This window comes from Cnephaeus nilssonii (assembly GCF_951640355.1).
Source record: "Cnephaeus nilssonii genome assembly, chromosome: 14".
NCBI lineage: Eukaryota > Metazoa > Chordata > Mammalia > Chiroptera > Vespertilionidae > Cnephaeus > Cnephaeus nilssonii.
The window spans coordinates 35987997-36007242 of record NC_137085.1 but is presented as its reverse complement, the minus strand read 5'-3'; positions in this window follow the sequence as shown (position 1 = coordinate 36007242).

Sequence of the window (19246 nt, the reverse complement as noted above, 5' to 3'; positions counted from 1 at the left end):
TCAGATGATAGAAATAATAATACTCTCCCAGCCTAGATCTGTGCATAGTTTTTTTAAAATATGTTTTTTATTGGTTTCAGAGAGAAAGAGAGAGCGAGAGAGAAATAGAAACACCAACGATGAGAAAGAATCATTGATTGGCTGCCTCCTGCACACTCCCTACTGGGGACAGAGCCCGCAAGCCAGAAATGTGCCCTGACTGGGAATCGAACCATGACTTCCTGATTCATAGATTGATGCTCAACCACTGAGCCACACCAATCAGGCTGTGTATAGTTTCAATTCTAAAAAAAATAACATATGTAGAAGTATTTGGTAAATTATGAAGAGTAAAACCATAATATTTTCATTATTATTATTATTATTATTATTATTATTATTATTATTACTAGTGGCCCAGTGCATGAAATTCGTGCATGGAGGGGGTGTTCCCTCAGCCCAGTCTGCACCCTCTCCAATCGGACATCCCTCTCACAATCTGGGACCACTGGCTCCTAACCGCTCACCTGCCTGCCTGCCTGATCACCCCTAACTGCCTCCGCCTGCCTGCCTGCCTGATCACTCCTAACTGCCCTCCCCGGCTGACCTGATCTCGCCCCCAACAACCCTCCCCTGCCGGCCTGATTTCACCCCCAACTGCCCTCCCTTGCTGGCCTGATCTTGCCCCCAACTGCTCTCCCCTGCCGGCCTGATCGCCCCTAACTGCCTATGCCTGCCTGATCATCTCTAACTGCCCTCCCCTGCTGGCCTGATCTCACCCCCAACTGCCCTCCCCTGCCGGCCAATTTGGTTCTGATTGGTCGGTTTCTATGCCAGTCAGCATCAAAAGCTCTGCCTCCTAGGCAGCCATTGGCTCCTTACAGTTCACCCAGATTTGGTTCTGATTGGTCAGTTTCTATTCCAGTCAGTGTCTCAGGGCCTATCTCCGGGCCTGATCAGAGAGGTGGGGCTGATCAGCAGCCCCCATGGAGGCCTGGAGAGAAACAGAGGTGCAGCTGCTGGTGAAGCCTGGAGAGAAAGAGAGAGGCAACGGCTGATCAACAGCTGCCATGGAGGCTGTGGATCAGACCCTGCCTCTCTCTTTGGGCCTCTCTCCCCACCTGATCCGAAGCCCCCTCAGCAGTCAGTGCTGAGTCGCCGTGCCCACACTGGCAGCAGTTAGTGCTGGGTCGCCATGGCAACTCAGCCCTGACTGCAGGACTGACTTCCAGTTGGTGGAGCCTTCAGTCATTTTGGACGTTACAGACCCTGAGTTTTTATATATTAGGATAGACTCATAGGAATGACTCAGTCTCACTTCTTATCATTTTATTGAAGTAGTAAGAAATAAGTATTAAGTGACTATGTTAATAAATTATCCCCCTGACTATTAGTGTTCAAGAGAAAAATCCAAGTGGAATGACTTTGTTGGCAAACAACTTATCTCTTCCACTCCAATGCCCATATTTGTAGAAAGAAGCAGCGTCACAACGTTTTGAGGAATTACAATTCTGTGGCTCCATTCCAGGCATGGTAGAGGTACCAATAACATCAGAATTGTTATCATTGTGAGATCACTCCTTTTTACTTTTCTCGAGGCCATTACTGCCTCAAGGATGGTGCACCTAAATCAGAATGGACTGTTCAACCCCATAGAGGGCAGAGGCAGGATAGGAGTGTAGTATGGGGCTACCTACTACTTTCCATCCCATTAGCTTTGAACCTTGACCCTGCTCTTTAGGTTGTGTGAATTTGGGTATCTTATGTGACCCTTTTGAGTTTATTAAATCTTTTTTTTTATGAAGGATGTAATTCATTTTTGTAAGAAAAAATTGTCTTTATTGTTGAAAGTATTTCAGATGTCCCCTCCCCTCCATTGGCCCCCTCTACCCCCCTCCCACCACCTCCCAGGCTTTCACCACACTATTGTCTGTGTCCATGGGTTATGCATGAGTTTATTAAATCTTTATAAAGTTCCTGCTACTAGCAGGCACTCTGATTAGAGAAGAGCAGTACTAAAAAATGCCCCTTTCTCAAAGAGTTTGCAGTCCAGATGGGAAAGAGCAACAAGCAAAAGGTACACTAATTTTTACCTTCAGCTGTATTATAATTAAGCTAAATCAGTGCTTGGCAGAGAAGCTGTTCAGTAAATGGCAATAACTACTGTCATTATTTGTTGTCTTAGATGTGCCAAAGGCACAAGCCAGGGGCATGAACCCAAGCCCTCCACCTAAGCAGGTCAGGCAGTGGTGGAATGTTGCTTATCTACACCTTCCTGCCACTGGCTAAGCTCTGCCCTGGGATGAAGGAGATCAGGGAGCATCTCTGAGTACAAAAAGACCTTGAAAAGCTTGCCCCTGACCTCAGCTATCCCTCTGGCCCGAGATCAGACTCATTCTGAAGCAGATCTATGGCTTTGGGTTTTCTCCAGGACTGACAGGGCGCGATTCCAGATCACGATTTCAGAACTCCTCCTGGCCAGCAGTGAGCTGCCTGGGTTATCCTCAAGAACACCCTGGCCTTTTGAGAATCGCCCAACCAAAGTGCCTGGGCGCTGGGCCAGGCTCCCTCAGGCCTTTTCTGGTCCTGCTGGGGAGTCCGTTTTGAGCCAGAACCTGTTCCAAGAGGAGATGTGAATAGAGACTCACCCAAACATTAGCTGGCTCTCTCAACCATGGCTTTCTTTTGTGGGGCTCATTATATCAAAAGTAATAGAATGATTTTTTTTTAATCATAGAGAGATTTGTCCATGTAATAAGAATATTATAATGTTTGAACATTCATTTTAAAAGGAGAACATAAACTTTCCTAGATTAGCGAAATAATTAATGGCATTTTACCATGTTATCTGAGGGCAGAAGATTCCGCCCAACTAAGAGCTTGAATCTGCTTATCTTCTAAAACCTGCAAGCGTGCATAGTTTAAACAAAAACAAAAGGGAAAGGAAAGAAGTGCTCTCTAATAAAAGAGAATAATTGAGACACAACATAACGTGGAAGACGCTTTTTTTGTTTTGTTTTTTTCTGTTTTGAAGCCTGACCTTAAGCATGCCCCCATGTATTTATTATCAAAAGTCAGTGAACTACATCCATCACTATCAGCTCCACATTGATGATCTAGAGATATATTGATTTGAAGGGTTGTCGTCCACCATAGCTAATTAGGAATGCATCAAGGATCAAAATCCTGTTGTAGATTTAAGCAATTTAAAGAGAAGGGTTAGCCTATATGGAATCACCTGCCTCAATGTAGCCCCTGTTGACTTGCTTCTCATAGAGATACTTTCTGAAAAACACACCAACTTGAGCTATTTAGGGCTGTGACATACACGGAGTGAGATCATCTCAATAGTCTGCTTCTCTGTCAGATAAGCTGCAAAAGTGTTCAAATCAAAATAATGGCATTTGGTTGAAGATGTTTCCCCTTCTCTCCCCGCTCATTTTTCATCTTCCCGGAGCCTCCTCCCCCCAACCCAGTCCCCGCTCCTCTGCTATTCTTCACTTCTCTCACTCGTCTCCCTTCATGACAAGAAGGAGTGCCTCCACCGGGCCAATGCATCAAGCAGTGACACGGGCAGAGTCTCATTCCCTCTGACAGACGTCAATTTAAAAGGCAAGAGAAGATTTCCAGGCAGGGGTGAGGGCTGTGAATGGAATTAGTCATCATTACCCTGAAGGGAGATGGGCTTGCTGTAGCTGTTCCCTCATCAGGCTTCTCATGACTGTGCCCTGAGGATCACCCCCATCACTCTAAATAGTCAGGACACAACCAATGTATGGGTTAAAGTGATGAGCAGGAGAGACAGGCCTATCCCAAAGTAAATAGACTGAATTAGAGGCATTACAACAGTTAATATGTCAGGTCCCTGTTGGGAGGCCATAGATCCTGTGTGGTCTATTTCCCCTGCATATTGAAATTGATTGTGCCTTGGGCTATGGCAGGGTTGGTGGGGGAGGGGAGCTGACATTCATCCTTCCAGTCACATGGATCAAAGAAAGCAGACAGTGTTATGTGGAATTATTTGCTCTGAAGGTGCAGGGAATAGAATTTAATAGAGCAATGGGGTATAATGAAAGAAGCCATGAGTCTTAGCCAATGTTTCCCCAGGCCACACCATTCGAGGAATATAAATAAGATCATGCACTTACCCAAATCATATTTCTCTGGCTCAGTCTGATCTAAAACTGCAGAAACTATATCTTCTTCTTTTTTCTCCCCCCGCCCTTCCCCTGACCAACTGTTTCTAAGGAGACCTCGGGGGTGCTTCCTGTAGTTTTGAACACTGTCCTCTTGGCCACCAAATCTGGGGTTGTTCTCCTCCTCCCCTTCTGCTCACTGTGGAGAAGTCTTATCAGGAGAGGCTGTCAGCTACTGAGCCAGTCCCTGAGGTCAAATATTAAGAGCATCATTGCCACTATGATGCCGCTGGCACTGGCCCTGTTGCTTGCAATGCCACAGAGAGTCTCTAGTTACTGCTCAAATGCCTGGCACCAATGCTCTTAATCCAATTGGTTCCCTCTTGAACTCAAAGCAAATTCAATGCCACAGTGACATTGATGGAACTGATCTCTTGGTTTCTACTCCCTCACTCCTGCTACTCCCCACATCCAAGCTGTTCTCATGAATCCACAGTGACTGAGTCAGAGGAAAGTCTGAGTAACTCTTACTGCCCTGGTTCAGGTTCTCCAGAAACCGACTCAGAAGGGGATTTGTGTGCAGGCTGTGCATGGGACGTACATGCAGGAATATTGCTTATGGAGGGGAGATAAGGAAGCCAGATTGGATTTCTACCAAGAGGGGCAGAAGTGCAGTAAACACCTGTGAGGGAGTGACGCAGCAGGATTGGGCAAAGGGAGAGAGAAAACTGTCCTGTAGTTACAGCAGAGGCCTCCTCCATGGACACATCTGGAGCTGGGCCAGCCCTTCAGTGTTGCCCGTAATTGAGGCAAGGGGCCAGGATTTGTACTTCTATATCATTCAGTTACTGGATGTGAGATATGCCGAAGAGGGGACATAACCTAGAGTAAGGTGGTCCTATTCAGCCAAGGGCACGTCCCAAAGAAAGATTCAGCTGGGAGTGGTCTGCAGCCAACATTGTGCCACTGGGGGAATGAGCACCTTGGTCTTAAAGGAAGATCGGGCCAGTGCACATTCAATCTCTCTGCCTCTCCCTTCCCATAGAGACTTTGTTAATCCTGGCCCTACACTGTTCTTTAGGCTGAGTTACATACTGAGAAGATCCTTATACTCCTACCAAGCTTTCTCTTCAGTCTACTTTGAGTCCTTAGTTAAAGGATTGCTAATACTCATCCTGGGAACACTGATTTAAGCAAAATGAGAATATGTTTCATTTAAGTCCTGGAAAGTAAGGTAGGAAGTTTGTATAACACAAAGAGCATGAGGCCTGCCCTAGCCAGTTTGACTCAGAGGTTAGAGCATTGGCATGCAGACTGAATAGTAGGGGGTTCGATTCCAGTTAAGGGCAAGTACCTTGGTTGCAGGCTCAATCCCTAGTTCCGGTCAGGGCACATGCAGTAGGCAACCAATCCATGTGTCTCTGGCACATCGATGTTTCTCTCTCTCTGTCTCTTCCCCTCCCTTCCACTCTCTCTAAAAATCAGTGGAAAAAAATATCCTCGGGTGAGGATTAACAAAACAAAACAAAAAAGAATGTGAGGTCTGAGTCTAAAGCCCTGGGTTCCCCTCTGCCTGTTTCAACTCTTAGTTAGGTGACATTGAAAATCACTTCCCTTCCTAGGCCCCATCTGTGAAGTATGGAGTTAGACTGGGTGTCTCTAGGTTCCTTTTCAGTTTAAAATTTTTTCCAATAATATGCTCTCATGGACATCAAAAAAAGCAAATTTCTTAGAGGACATTAAAACTTTGTTAAAGACCCAAAAGTAAGCAAGGAAAAAAAACAACAACGAAAAAAAAAATAGAATAACCACAATAACTCAAATTCCAAAATAATTGCCAGAAGCAACTCCATTGATATAGAGCAGGGGTCAGCAAACTTTTTCTGTAAAAGGACAAATAGTGCATATTTTTTATTTTATAGGCACATATGGTCTCTGTCACAACTTCTCTACTCTGCTGTTGCAGTGTGAATAATCATAGATAATATGTAAATGAATGAGCATGGCTGTGTTCCAATAAAACTTTGTTTACAAAAATAGATAACCAGTTGCGGTTTGCCAGCCCCTGCTATAGAGTTAAAGAGAAGAAAGAAATCTTAATTAACATGCCTTGCTACTCGAAGTATGGTTCGTGGGTGCTCAGCATTGACACCATCTGGAGAGTATTAGAAATGCAGAATCTCAGACAGCACATCAGACCAGCTGAATTCTAACAGACTTTTCAAAAGTATCCCCAGGTAAATTTCATTATATGCACCCTGAAATTTGAGTAGTACTCATCTAATCTCATTTCTACAGCTGGACATCCTGAGGCCCAGAGTGATCAAATATGCGTAGGGTCACGCAGCTAGTTTTACATCAATCTGAGTAGAGAAGCCTTCTGATTCTTTTTTCATTCTATAAATATTTATTGAGCATTTACTACACGTCAAGCCGGAATACTTGCTTTCATAGAACCCGAATTCTTTTTGGAAGGGAAACAGACAATAAAGAACTTGAAAATAAGTTATATGGCAAATTAGAAATCAATAAATGTTTTGAAAAAAATCAAGTATAGAGACTATTGAGAGGTGGGCATTACATAATTTTATGCAAATTTGTCAAAGAAGATGTCAATGAGAAGGCAACATCTGAGCAATGACTTGAAGGTGTCACAGGTGCCAGCACATAGACATCTAGGGGAGAGAGACTTCTAGACACAGGAGACAGCAGGTGCAAAGGCCCTGTATTGGGATCATGACTAGTATGTTTAAAGAACAATAAAGCAGCCCTGTGGCTTGGAGTGAAGGCAGGGAAAGTTAGTTAGAAATAAAGTCCTAAAGGCAGAAACAGGTGATGGCCAGTAGGAGGATAGAAGACACAATTGTGTAGGGCCTTATTGATTGTTGTAAAATTTTGCCTTTTATGCAAACTAAACAATTTTGAGCAGATGGCAACATGATCACCCTGGGTCCTGTGTTAGGAATAGAGAGCAGGTGGAGGAGGGGACAGGGAGACAAACCATTGCAATAATTCAAGGAGACGTGATGGTGGCCCAAATGCTTATTGTTGTCTCCTTATCAAGTCATAAAGTAATATTTCATAACATTGATTCACTATTACTTATTAATATTGAGGTTACTTTCATTTAACCTATAATTTTTCAAAATAGATAAAAACTGAACACATTTGAGATGGATGTTTTTCTTAGAAATTAGCCATTTTTTGCTTTATTATCTTTCAGTATGCATTGCTATCAAGGAGAAGTCTGATACTAATATGATTATTTTTCTATTGTAGGGAAGCTGTTTTTTCTCTTTGGAATAGTTTAGATGTGTTATTTTTTTTGTCTTGACTTGTAGAATGACAATTTGATACATTTAGTGATGGATTTGTACTCGTTCTCCAGGTGGACACCTTTATGTCCTTGGCTCTGTAAAATTTTTCTGTTATTTCATTGATTATATATATTTCTTTATCATCTTTAGTTTTTTTCCTGATGTTCTTACTAAATAGATTTTGGGTCTAATAGATTTATTCTCTGCACCTCTTAATTTCATTATACCATCTTTTTTTTTTTTTTTATACGCCATGTTCTATGAAATCTTTTGGTGTGATGGCTTAGATCACTATTCACTCTTCAGCCTGGTTCATTTTGCTGTTCATCTCACCTTTTAAATTTATTTTTATTTTCATATTCTCCATATTATTTTTCATAAAATACTTTTCTAGTTTTATAGAAATGATAAAATGTATCCATATTATATCATTATAGACTTAGTCTGCTTGCTTCATTAAATATTTTGCCATATGTTAGTTTTCTACATACAGAATTGAGGCTCTTTCTTCTGCAGTTTTGGTTTTCCTCAGATATTTGCTGATTCTTAGTTTATCTGCTCATATTTCTCAGGAACATTTCCTGCTTGCCTGTTTGTGGATGCATGTTTTGACTATAGAAGCTAGTCTATGGAGTGATATGTCAGAACATATGCTGGCAGCCTGTGCTTTTGTTTTGAAGGCACTCCCTCCATCTTTCTCTGTGCCTCCAGTTACCTGCAATCTTCTGGCTTTAGTGATCTACTCAGATACCTCCTGGGAGCAAATTCAGTTACTTTCTCCTCTCAAGATATTTGCACAAAGTGATAGATAATCACCTAAAGTTTTATTAAAACTTCTTGTATCCTTTGATCCAGATTACCACTCAAAACTACTCTGATCTCAACACCATTTATTTACTCTGTATTTGTGCATTTTATTACAATTTCATATATTCTTCAATTCCTCTTTCATTCCTATTGGCTTTCTGTTCTTCAGAAATTCATCAAAATTTTTTGTTCACATAAGGTAATCATTTTTGTTTCCTGATACATTATAAAATACTTTAAATAGACTGTTTGTTTAAAAGGATTGGGGGTTTTGAAATGTTGAAATGAAAGTGGTTGCTGATGCTCAGTTTATTCTGCTTTAATAACTTTGCAATGCAAATTATAATGTTGCAGGGGCATAAATTGGAGAGCAAAAACTCCAGAGGAAGTTTACACAGGGTGATGGTTCATGTCTACTTTTGGGGTTGCTATTGTAGTGAGAGGGTGTAAGAAGATATGCAGGAGATTTCCAGAGATTGATTTGTATTCCAAATTGAGTATTGAATCTTTATTCCTTGGCTAGCCAAATAAGGAGAGAGCCAATAGAATAATAAAAAATGAGCTAGAATCCAAATCAGAGGAATGCTTCAGAATGAGTCAAGAAAGTCTTAAGACAAAACCTCTTCCCAAAGCATAAGACACAGATAAACTATTTGATGATAGGAAAGAGGTTTGAAAATAGTAACCACATTGCTAATCAGGATTTAGGTTGATTTCAAGATACTGTTTTTTGGAAATGATTGACATTTCACTGCAGCTTTCATAGGAAGAGATTGCAATTACAGCATAACTAAAGCACTAGCCCAAGACTTTTCTATTGTATGTAAATAATAATCATTTTGTTTTTTGAACTCCCTCAATGGATCCACCCACAGCCTCGATATTCAGAGAACTTCAGAAGCCATTTAAAATATATTCATAAAAAAGACAACAAAAAAAAACACACATGTAAAATCAGACATTAATGCTACTTTTAAAAGCTCATTACTAAAAGTGCACACTCGCATTGTACAATGTGAAGGGAATGCAATGAGGTCAATTCAATTTGAGGAATTTTAAAAGTTTGAATCATTCTTATGCACTTAAATTTGAAACTGATATCAAAAGTGATATAATGTTGTAAGTGGAAGGACTTGGAAACTTCTTAGTTTACTATCACCAGCATTTTAATTATTTGGGATTTTTAGATAAGCATGGTTTGGGGCTTAAATTACATCTAGTGTGATGACAAGGATGGCTGCAGGTTAGAATCACCCAGGGGGCATTTTAAATAGTGCGAAGTCCTGGGTTTCAGAGATTTCATTTCAGTTGGTTTTCAGAGGCCTTGGGAATATAGGGTGTTAAAAATCTCCTTAGATGATGTATGGCAGGCAGCAATGGATCAGAATCACAGATTTAGAAAACTTTCTGGATTCTTCATGGTCCCTTCATTTATGGAATATGCAGCATGTGTATTCTTTTTATTATTGAAGAGGCCTAAAATTTCCCTCAAAATGCTTCCAGATCCCAATTTTACGAAAATGGGGCACAGGCCCTGGCCAAGTAGCTCAGTTAATTAAAGCACTGTCCTTATAGACCAAGATTACAGGTTGATTTCTGCTCAGGGCACATAGAAGAATCAACCAATGACTGCATAAATAAGTGGAACAACAAAATCGATGTTTCTCTCTCTCTTCCTCTCTCTCTAAAAAATCAATCAATAAAATAATTTAAAAAACTGGGCACAAAAACTACAGCAGAAATAAACCTATCTCCATGGAACCTAAATGGCCCAAGGGTCTCTTTCCTTTTTTCCCCCCCTTTCAACAAATGTTAGAAATACTACCAAAGAAAAATAAAACCCTCAAAAAAGACCAGTTTTGAAACTGTCATTGCAAGTTTACAAAAACAGGAAACATCTGAGCTCTAGCAAATCCTTTGATGAAAATTTGCAAAACTAACTCCTCAAAAAGGGAACATAAAACTAAATCATCTTCAACATAATCATTCACTGAGTTCCTTGTCACTCTGTAACTAAGCCCTAGGAATCACCCACAGATTTTCACAATGCCCATGTTGGTTATCCTTGGGGTATCCAAATTTGCCTTTAGTCTTGATATTCTTAACAAAAAATGAAACATCTTACACTTTTTTTTTCTTCTTTCCTTCTCTCTCTCTTTCTCCACCCCCTCACCCCCATCCCCCAATGAATGGCAATAGGAAAGAAAATGTGCATTTAAATGCTGTGGTCATATTCACAAAACCTGTAACAGAAAAGGCCTTTAAAATAATTGAAAGGCTTCCCATTTTCCTTTGGATGGAATAAAAACTCTAATATGCTGGTTCTTCTCTGTTTGCTATTTTTTCCTTCATATCCAGGAGTTTCTCATTTGTGGGTTCAACCAACCTCAATGGAAACAGTATTTTTGCATTCCCAACCACAGATGCCCAGCCACGATGGAATATATACTGTTTTCTATGGGGTTGGTTGAATCAAGGGATGCAAAGTGCTCATTGTGGAGTCCAAAGTTATATGTGGGTTTTCAACTGCTCGCAAGTGGAGACCCCCTAATTCCAGCGTTGTTCAAGAGTCAGCAGTATTTCTTTCCTGCAGCCTCCCGCTTTCTACTAGTGTTTACTTCTCTGTCCACAGGTGTGAATCTCCTCACCTCCACAGCCTCAGCTCTCACAAGCCTCCAGTATTCCCTACCTGACTCCTTGCATGGTGACAGCTTCTACCTGACCCTTGTTTGTTCCCTGAGTATTGCCAACACATCTGTATCTCTTTTATTCAAATCTCTTTATTAAACCATCTGAGAGAGTTTTGTTTCCTACTAGCACCTTGATGGATAGGATGAGTTTATCAGGTCCTGCATGATCTAACCTCTCTTTTGCCTTTGTTGCCCACATTACACTGTGTATCTCAGCCATGGCAGGGGTAGGGATGTGGGGGTGTGGGGGTGTGGGGTGCTGCTTCCTTTGCCTGAGCTGTTCTTCCTCACCTTCTTCACCTGGCTAAGTTCCTCCTTACCATCCCTCAAGTTGCCATGTATTTGAAATGATGTATAGATCAGTACCAAGAAGTTCCCAACAAATAGTTGACATTAAGTAAAGGTTTTGTGGCTGATGAGAGTGACACCTTGCAAATTGCTTCACCAGCAATTTAGCCCAAGGAAAGAGCTATTGAATGTACAGATGATTTGCTGCCTTGTAAATATTTGTGTGTTTTTCATTATTTGGGTTAGTAGATTGGACATACTTGCGAAAATTATCTTAAACTAATGGAATATCAAGTAAGTTTGACCTCAAACCCTTATTAGCATTTAATGGATATATTGCATCCTTTTGAAATTTATAGGAAATACATTGGGGCTTAAAGCGGAAATTGCCTGTATATATTGTGCAAACATTTACATTTTCCTTCTTAAGCCCCAATATATTTCCTATAAAATTTTGAAAGATTTAGAGTTTGTTGCTATGTAATATTGTACAGCATATGCAAGTAAAGTAAGAAGTGAAAGAAATTGAATGGTCTAGAGCCGTGGTCAGCAAACTGCGGTTCACGAGCCACATGCGGCTCTTTGGCCCCTTGAGTGTGGCTCTTCCACAAAATACCACAGCCTGGGTGAGTCTATTTTGAAGAAGTAGCGTTAGAAGAAGTTTAAGTTTAAAAAATTTGGCTCTCAAAAGAAATTTCAATCGTTGTACTGTTGATATTTGGCTCTGTTGACTAATGAGTTTGCCGACCACTGGTCTAGAGTATTAATTGGTTTTTTTTTAAATTTAATAAATCTTTATTGTTCAGATTATTACAATTGTTTCTCCTTTTTACCCCCATAGCTCCTCTCCACCTGGTTCCCACCCCACCCTCTGCCCTTACCTTCCCCATACTGTCCTCATCCATAGGTGTATGATTTTTGTCCAGTCTCTTCCCGTACCCCCCACACCCCTTTCCCCGTGAGAATTATCAATCCACTCCCATTCTATGCTCCTGATTCTATTATATTCACCAGTTTATTCTGTTCCTCAGATTTATAATTCACTTGATTTTTAGATTCGCTTGTTGATAGATATGTATTTGTTGTTCATAATTTTTATCTTTACTTTTTTCTTCTTCCTCTTCTTAAAGAATACCTTTCAGCATTTATATAATATTGGTTTGGTGGTGATGAACTCCTTTAGCTTTTTCTTATCTGTGAAGCTCTTTATCTGACCTTCAATTCTGAATGATAACTTTGCTGGGTAGGGTAATCTTGGTTGTAGGTTCTTTCTATTCATCACTTTGAATATTTCTTGACACTCCCATCTTGCCTGCATAGTTTCTGTTGAGAAATCAGCTGACAATTGTAGGTAATTAACTGCTTTTCTCTTGCTGCTTTTAATATTCTCTCTTTGTCTTTTGCCCTTGGCATTTTAATTATGATGTGTCTTGGTGTGGTCCTCTTTGGATTCCTTTTGTTTGGGGTTCTGTGCACTTCCTGGACTTGTAAGTCTATTTCTTTCACCAGGTGGGGGAAGTTTTCAGTCATTATTTCTTCAAATAGGTTTTCAGTATCTTGCTCTCTCTCTTCTTCTGGCACCCCCATAATTCTGATGTTGGTACGCTTGAAGTTGTCCAAGAGGCTTCTTACACTATCTTCAGATTTTTGGATTCTTTTTTCTTTTTGCTTTTCTGGTTGGGTGTTTTTGGCTTCTTTGTATTTCAAATCTTTGACTTGATTCTCGTGTTCCTCTAGTCTGCTGTTGGGTCTTTGTATAATATTTTTTATTTCAGTCAATGTATGTTTAATTTCTAGTTGGTCCTTTTTCATATCCTCGAGAGTCTCGTTAAATTTATCGGCCTTTTCTAGGAAATTCTTGAAAAACCTTATAACCGTGGTTTTGAACTCTATATCCAGTCGTTTTTTTTCCTTCCATTTCTTTCGTTTGTGATCTGTTTCTTTGTCTCCACATTTTCGCTGCTTCCCTGAGTTGATAGGGTGGCTTTCTGTGCTAGGTGTCCTATATGGCCCAGTGGGTCGGCCTCCCAGTTACCTGAGGTGGACACTCTTGGTGCACCCCTTTGTGGACTGTGTGTACAGCCTTGTTGTAGTTAAGTCTTGATTGTTGTTGATGTCACTGGGAGGAATTGACCTCCAGGCCAATTGGCTGAGTGAGGACCCGCTGTGTCTATAATGGAAGAACTGCTGTGCTGGAGACATGCTTATGGGGCAGGACTTGTTTCAGTGGGACTTTGGTGCTCACTGAGTCTGCCTCTTGAATGTGTCACTTATGGATGTGAGTAGTTGAAATCTGGTATCGTCTCACACTGACCACTAGATACACTAGATTCTGGATCTCCAATGGGGTGCAGGTCAGCTACTGTCTGAGGCCACCCTGCAGGAGCTACAGCGAGAACTACAGTTTTCTCCTCTTTGCTTGGGGTTTGGAGGTTTTGGAGTTGTCTGACCAGAGCTGCAGTTTGTTAGGTTAAGCTGCGATAGGGCAGGCCATTTATATGCAAAAGCCGATGCTTGGAGCTTGGGTGGGTTTGTAGATTGTGCGGGGCGGGGTCTCAGGGAGTCACTAAGCTAGGGCGTGGCAAACAGTGATGGCTGCCAGTCAGCCGTCTCTGCGTTTCCGCATTTCCAAGTCCCCGTGTCCCACACCCCAGCACAGTAAACAATGATTGCTGGGCGCACCTCTGCAAGAATGTCACCCTCACTTCCCGACCTGATGGCAGACAGTCCAGCTTCTCCCCATAGGAGTGTGTGTCCCCACCATCTCCCCAGAAACTGGAGTTCAGAGTAATCGGGAGCTTGTCTCCCTTCGGGTTGAAAAAAGCAGCGCACCCAGTCGCCCATCACCAGCCCAATTTGCGCCCCTCGTACTTCAGCTTTTCAGTGCTTGTGCATGTCTCAATGCTCTTTTCTCTTTCCTTCTAGTTGTAGAACTTCCACTCAGCCAGCTTTCCCATGGTTCTGGGTGATAGACGTTTTGTCTTTTAGTTGTAGTTTTGAAATTGTTGTGCGAGGCAGCAGTTTAGGTGTTTACCTATGCCTCCATCTTGGTTTCTCCCTAGAGTATTAATTGTTGTTGCAAGTTGATTTTAACCTGCCTGGTTCTGAAGAAAACTTTATGAAATTAGGAACAGAAAACATTTAAATTATTTTGTTTTTTATTTAAAAAATATTTATTGTTGAAAATATTACATATATGCCCTTCCCCCCCCCCATTGGCCCCTTCTAGCCTGCCCCCCCCCAACATCTAAACTATTGATGGTCATTATTTGCCACAGAATGTACACAGCTGTACCTTTGTAACTTGATACCTTCCCATTTGATCTCAATGAGCATTACTTGTGTTTGTGAGGTTCTTGAATACTTTACTTCTACTGACTGGAGTAAAAGTACTCCATTTCCCTTGTATAGTGTCTCACTTCTCTCTGAGCTCCTTTACATGCATCATGTAATCTTGACCCGGTAAGGTACATACATAGACAACACAGAATGTTAAATGCCTTGCGGAAGGCCACGGAGATTGAACAGGGAAGAGTTTTAAAATAACCTCGGGTTTTGTCACGAAGTTTGGCCTTTCTTCCATGTTTTATGTTGCTGCTGCACATATTATTGATTACCAAAAATTGGACTGTCATCTTTTCCTCTGCTTCTGGAAATAGATTTATTTAAAAAGGAAAATGAAGAGTGGACATTAAAGTTGGGCCATAACAGAGAAAGATAAATCTCTTTGTTTAAAGTGCCAAACATTAACATCTGACAAATAGTCAGTATCCTGTAAATATTAGTTTTCTTGGATAAGAACTCTGTAAAAAGTTTTTCTTTTCTCAAAACAAACAAACAAACAAACAAATAAAAAAACAATTGAGAAGATCGTGTCTTATTAAAAATCTGCCAGTGCTATATGAGCAAAGAGCAAAAGCTGCTACTGACCCACAAAGGGGTTTAGTTATGCCGCTCTTGTATCTGATATCTTTCCTGAATTAGAACTTAAAGGAGTTTGACTATTAATTTTAAGATCATTTATTTAAAGAGATTCTGGAATATCTTATTTCTTGTCACAGATCATTGGCTTAATGAAGGCCATCAAGTCAGTTATGAACTGAAACACAGCAGATGCAGTAATTGCCCCCTTCTGAGGTCTATGGAAACCGGGTCAGAACATGATACCAGGTAGGTGAGTCCTTTGCCTATGGCTTGTTTGGTGGCCAAATCCATAAATTGGTTGGATGTTTTTGTGTTTTGAAACACCACCTCCTATTTTAAGAGCAATCATGTGCAATATCACGATACGATTAGTAGGCCTTTGCCAGGGCCTTTGGTCTACTTGCTGAGGCAGCCACGTGGCAAATGGATGAGCCAGGAATACCCTTTTCCCTCAGTGGGGGCTCAGAGGTGGAGCTTCAATTTGGCCCCTCACTTCCATAGTGGGATCGGGAGCTTATATTTAAAACCCAGAACCCTCAGTAATTAGTGGTCCAATGAGAAAAGACTTATTGCAAGTGTAGGATGGTGATGTTTTTCCCTCTTGAAAGCCAATTGAGACATTTAGCTCATTTGGTTTCCTGAAGAAGTGAAAGGAAAGAATGAAGGGTGGGGGAAGAGGGACAATCCTCTTGAATAAAAAAGCCAATCATCAGGTGACATCTCCTGCACTAACATTTAGTAACTGATAATTGCTGTAACTAGGGCCATTGAGCTTTGCAAATATTACCCAGTAAATTTTAATTAGCACCCGGGGGATTGAAGAGTTTCAGAACAAGCTCCTGGGAGCAGCTTCCCAAGCCAGTGGCGATGTGTGCTGAGTAATTTCAGATCAGCTGGCCTGTCAGAGCAGATCAGTGTCATAGCACCACTTATCCCGAGGAAAATGCACCTGCTTCTACATGGAAATAAGGTGCATTATCTGCCAATTTGTGCTGCTTATTGCTACTGCTCCCCAGGTTTGACGAGTGGGGAATGTAAGGGCTAAATCGGATGGCTCTGGAAGGAGATTTTCACTGCCCATCAAGGGCACATGCTGTCACGGGCCCTGAGCGTCTTCCTCTTCTTTTGGTGGCATTGGGACATCTTTTGGAGCTGTTTCAAAATGGGATACATTTTGCTATGAGACCTAATGAAGCTGTTTTGCAATAAATAAGCTCTTTCTTATTATTTTCATTTTATATAGAGAAGTTTTAGTTGTATTCTGAAGGATAGGTTGAGAAATTAGGTATGGAGGGACACTGATCCATGGCAAGAAATCTATTAAAGGCTAAAACTAGAATATTGGCTGGAAATATTTAGAAACAAGTGTGTGCAAATATAAAATGTACAACTCATGTTTTTAATTGCACAGTACACAAACACCTCCTAATTGTAAAAGAGTCAATGCATACAGAAATGTTGAGCTAATCTTTACAAATACACTATCTAGGAGGCACTATGCTATATAGCACAAGTTGCATATGCTATTTTTATTTTCCCTACTTCTAGGTAGAGAAAATGAACTTGGAGAAATTAATAGACTTGCTCAGGTACTCTGAGGCAGTGCCTGAATATGACCTCCAGCGGTTCAACTTGAGAGCCCATGCTTTCAACAGTTCTGAGACATACAAATTTACATGTACATGCACACATGTATGCAAGGCAAGCAAATATGCATGCACACTCACACATGCACACTCATTCATAACAGCTTAATTGTATATGTCCATCCCTTTTTAAACTGATTTTAAACTGTTTCCAGAGCAAGGATTTTAACTTTTAATTGGGTAAGTGTAACAAATATTTTTTTAAAAAAGTATTTTATTGATTTCTTACAGAGAGGAAGGGAGAAGGATAGAGAGTTAGAAACATCAATGAGAGAGAAATATCGATCAACTGCCTCCTGCACACCCCCCACTGGGGATGTGCCTGCAACCAAGGTACATGCCCTTGACCGGAATCGAACCTGGGACCTTTCAGTCCGCGGGCCGACGCTCTATCCACTGAGCCAAACCGGTTTCAGCTGTAACAAATATTTTTAAGATGCAATTCAAGCAAAGCCTAGGATTAACCACCAGGAAAATGCAAGTAGAGACCAAAATGTGATACTACTGCTTACTTTACTAGGATGGCTGTAATAAAAAAGTCAGATAATAACAAGTGTAGGTGAGGATGTGGGGAAATTGAAATCCTCCAACAAATTGCTTGTGGGAATATAAAATTATACAGCTACTTTAGGAAATAGTCTGGCAGTTTTCAAAATGTTAAACATAGAGTTACCATCTGACCCAGAAATCTCACTCCTGGGTATAGACCCAGGAGAAATGAAAACATCTGTCTACACAAAAACTTGTACATGAATATTCATAGCAGCAGTCTTCTTAATAGCCCAAATGTGAAAACAACCCAAATATCCACCAACTGATAAAGGAATGAACAAAATGGGGCATATCTGTACAATCAAATATTACTCTGCCATGGAAAGAAATGAGGTACTGATACAGGCTACATGGATGAACCTTGACAACATTACACCAATTGAAAGAAGTCACTAAGGCCACATATCGTCTGATTCTAGTATATGAAATGTCTGGAATAGGCAAATATATGGAGACAGCAGATGAGTGATTGCCTAGAGCTGGAGAGATGAGGGAATTGGGCGGTGGTGACTAAGGGGTACAGGGTTTCTTTTGTGGTGCTGAAAATGTTCTAAAAGTAATTATGATGATGGCTGCATAACTCTGTGGATATACTAAAAGTCATGGAACTATACAGGTTAAATGAGTGAATTGTGTGGTGGGTGAATTACATCTCAAAAAAATGTTAAAAAAAAAACACACCACACAAAACTAGGTGCACATTGTGACACTCAACCTTTTAGATGGATGACTTTGGTGGGATGAGCTTCCTGAAAAACATGAATAGTCATATCTCTAATTCAGAGTTATGGGAGTTAAAGATATTCTTGGAAAATGTTTGGGGCTTGGTAGCTTCCTAATAAATGTTGGTGATAGGAGCAGCAGTTATAATTAATATTGAATTCCATTTTGTGGCCAGTAGAAGATGACCAGGTGTAGAGACTGCAGAAAATGAAGGAAAGTTAGGATTAAGGAGGTTACAGATAGACAAAGAAAAAGACAGCCATAGAGAATGAGTTAGAGGAGGAGAAAAGGAGAAGTCACATGGACATTCGGAGAGGACAGAGATGAGGAGTGAGATGGGAGAACTTGGAAACAAGGTCAGTGGGTGAGCATCTTTCTGAGGGGTGGGGAATGAGGAAAGCTTGTTTATGTGGGTATCTAAGTCTCATCACTGATTAGAAAGTGTGAATTAGTTGGTTCGCCACCTTCCAACTCCTCTTTATTCTTTAGAACTCTGCTTTTTCATCCTTCTCTCCTTGCAACCCATTCCACTCAGCCTGAGATACCACGTACTCTCTCTATGATGTGATTCTCTTCCTGGGATAGAGGCTAGGTTTTTGAGCTGGCAATCTGATAGGCTCTGTGGATGGAATAGCCATATGATCTGGGAAAAATAAAAACAAATAATCTGAACAGTATGTGGGAGGGCATAGCAAATGAAACCAAGTGGTAGATTCAGTCTAGTTGGGAATTCATCATTTCTTAGCTTTATTCACTATCTCACTCTTATTTTTTTCTCTCACTTGGAAGCAGAATATTAATGGCCAACACTCACCTGCCCTGTTGAAGCGAGTTTGGGGATGCAAAATGGAATAGTGATTTAAAAAATAGACTCGGCAATCAGATCTGTGCAAATTATTTACCTTCTAGAGAAAATTCTTTACCTTCTCTGAACCTATTTTCTCAAGAACAATTGTGGCTATTTTGCAGTGTTATTGTGATTTTAAATTGATAACATAGTCCTCGATTCACCGTTATTTCTTATACACTTTTTTTGGTTTAACTTCCTCTTTTTTTTTAAACTGGTTTATCCCTCTGTGCATTAAGGAATTCACACTTAACCAACAGAAATAATATAATCTGTGATTTAAAGTAGGCAAGAATGAAGTGAGTGATACCAATCAAGATTAAACCTTAAAGTAGGT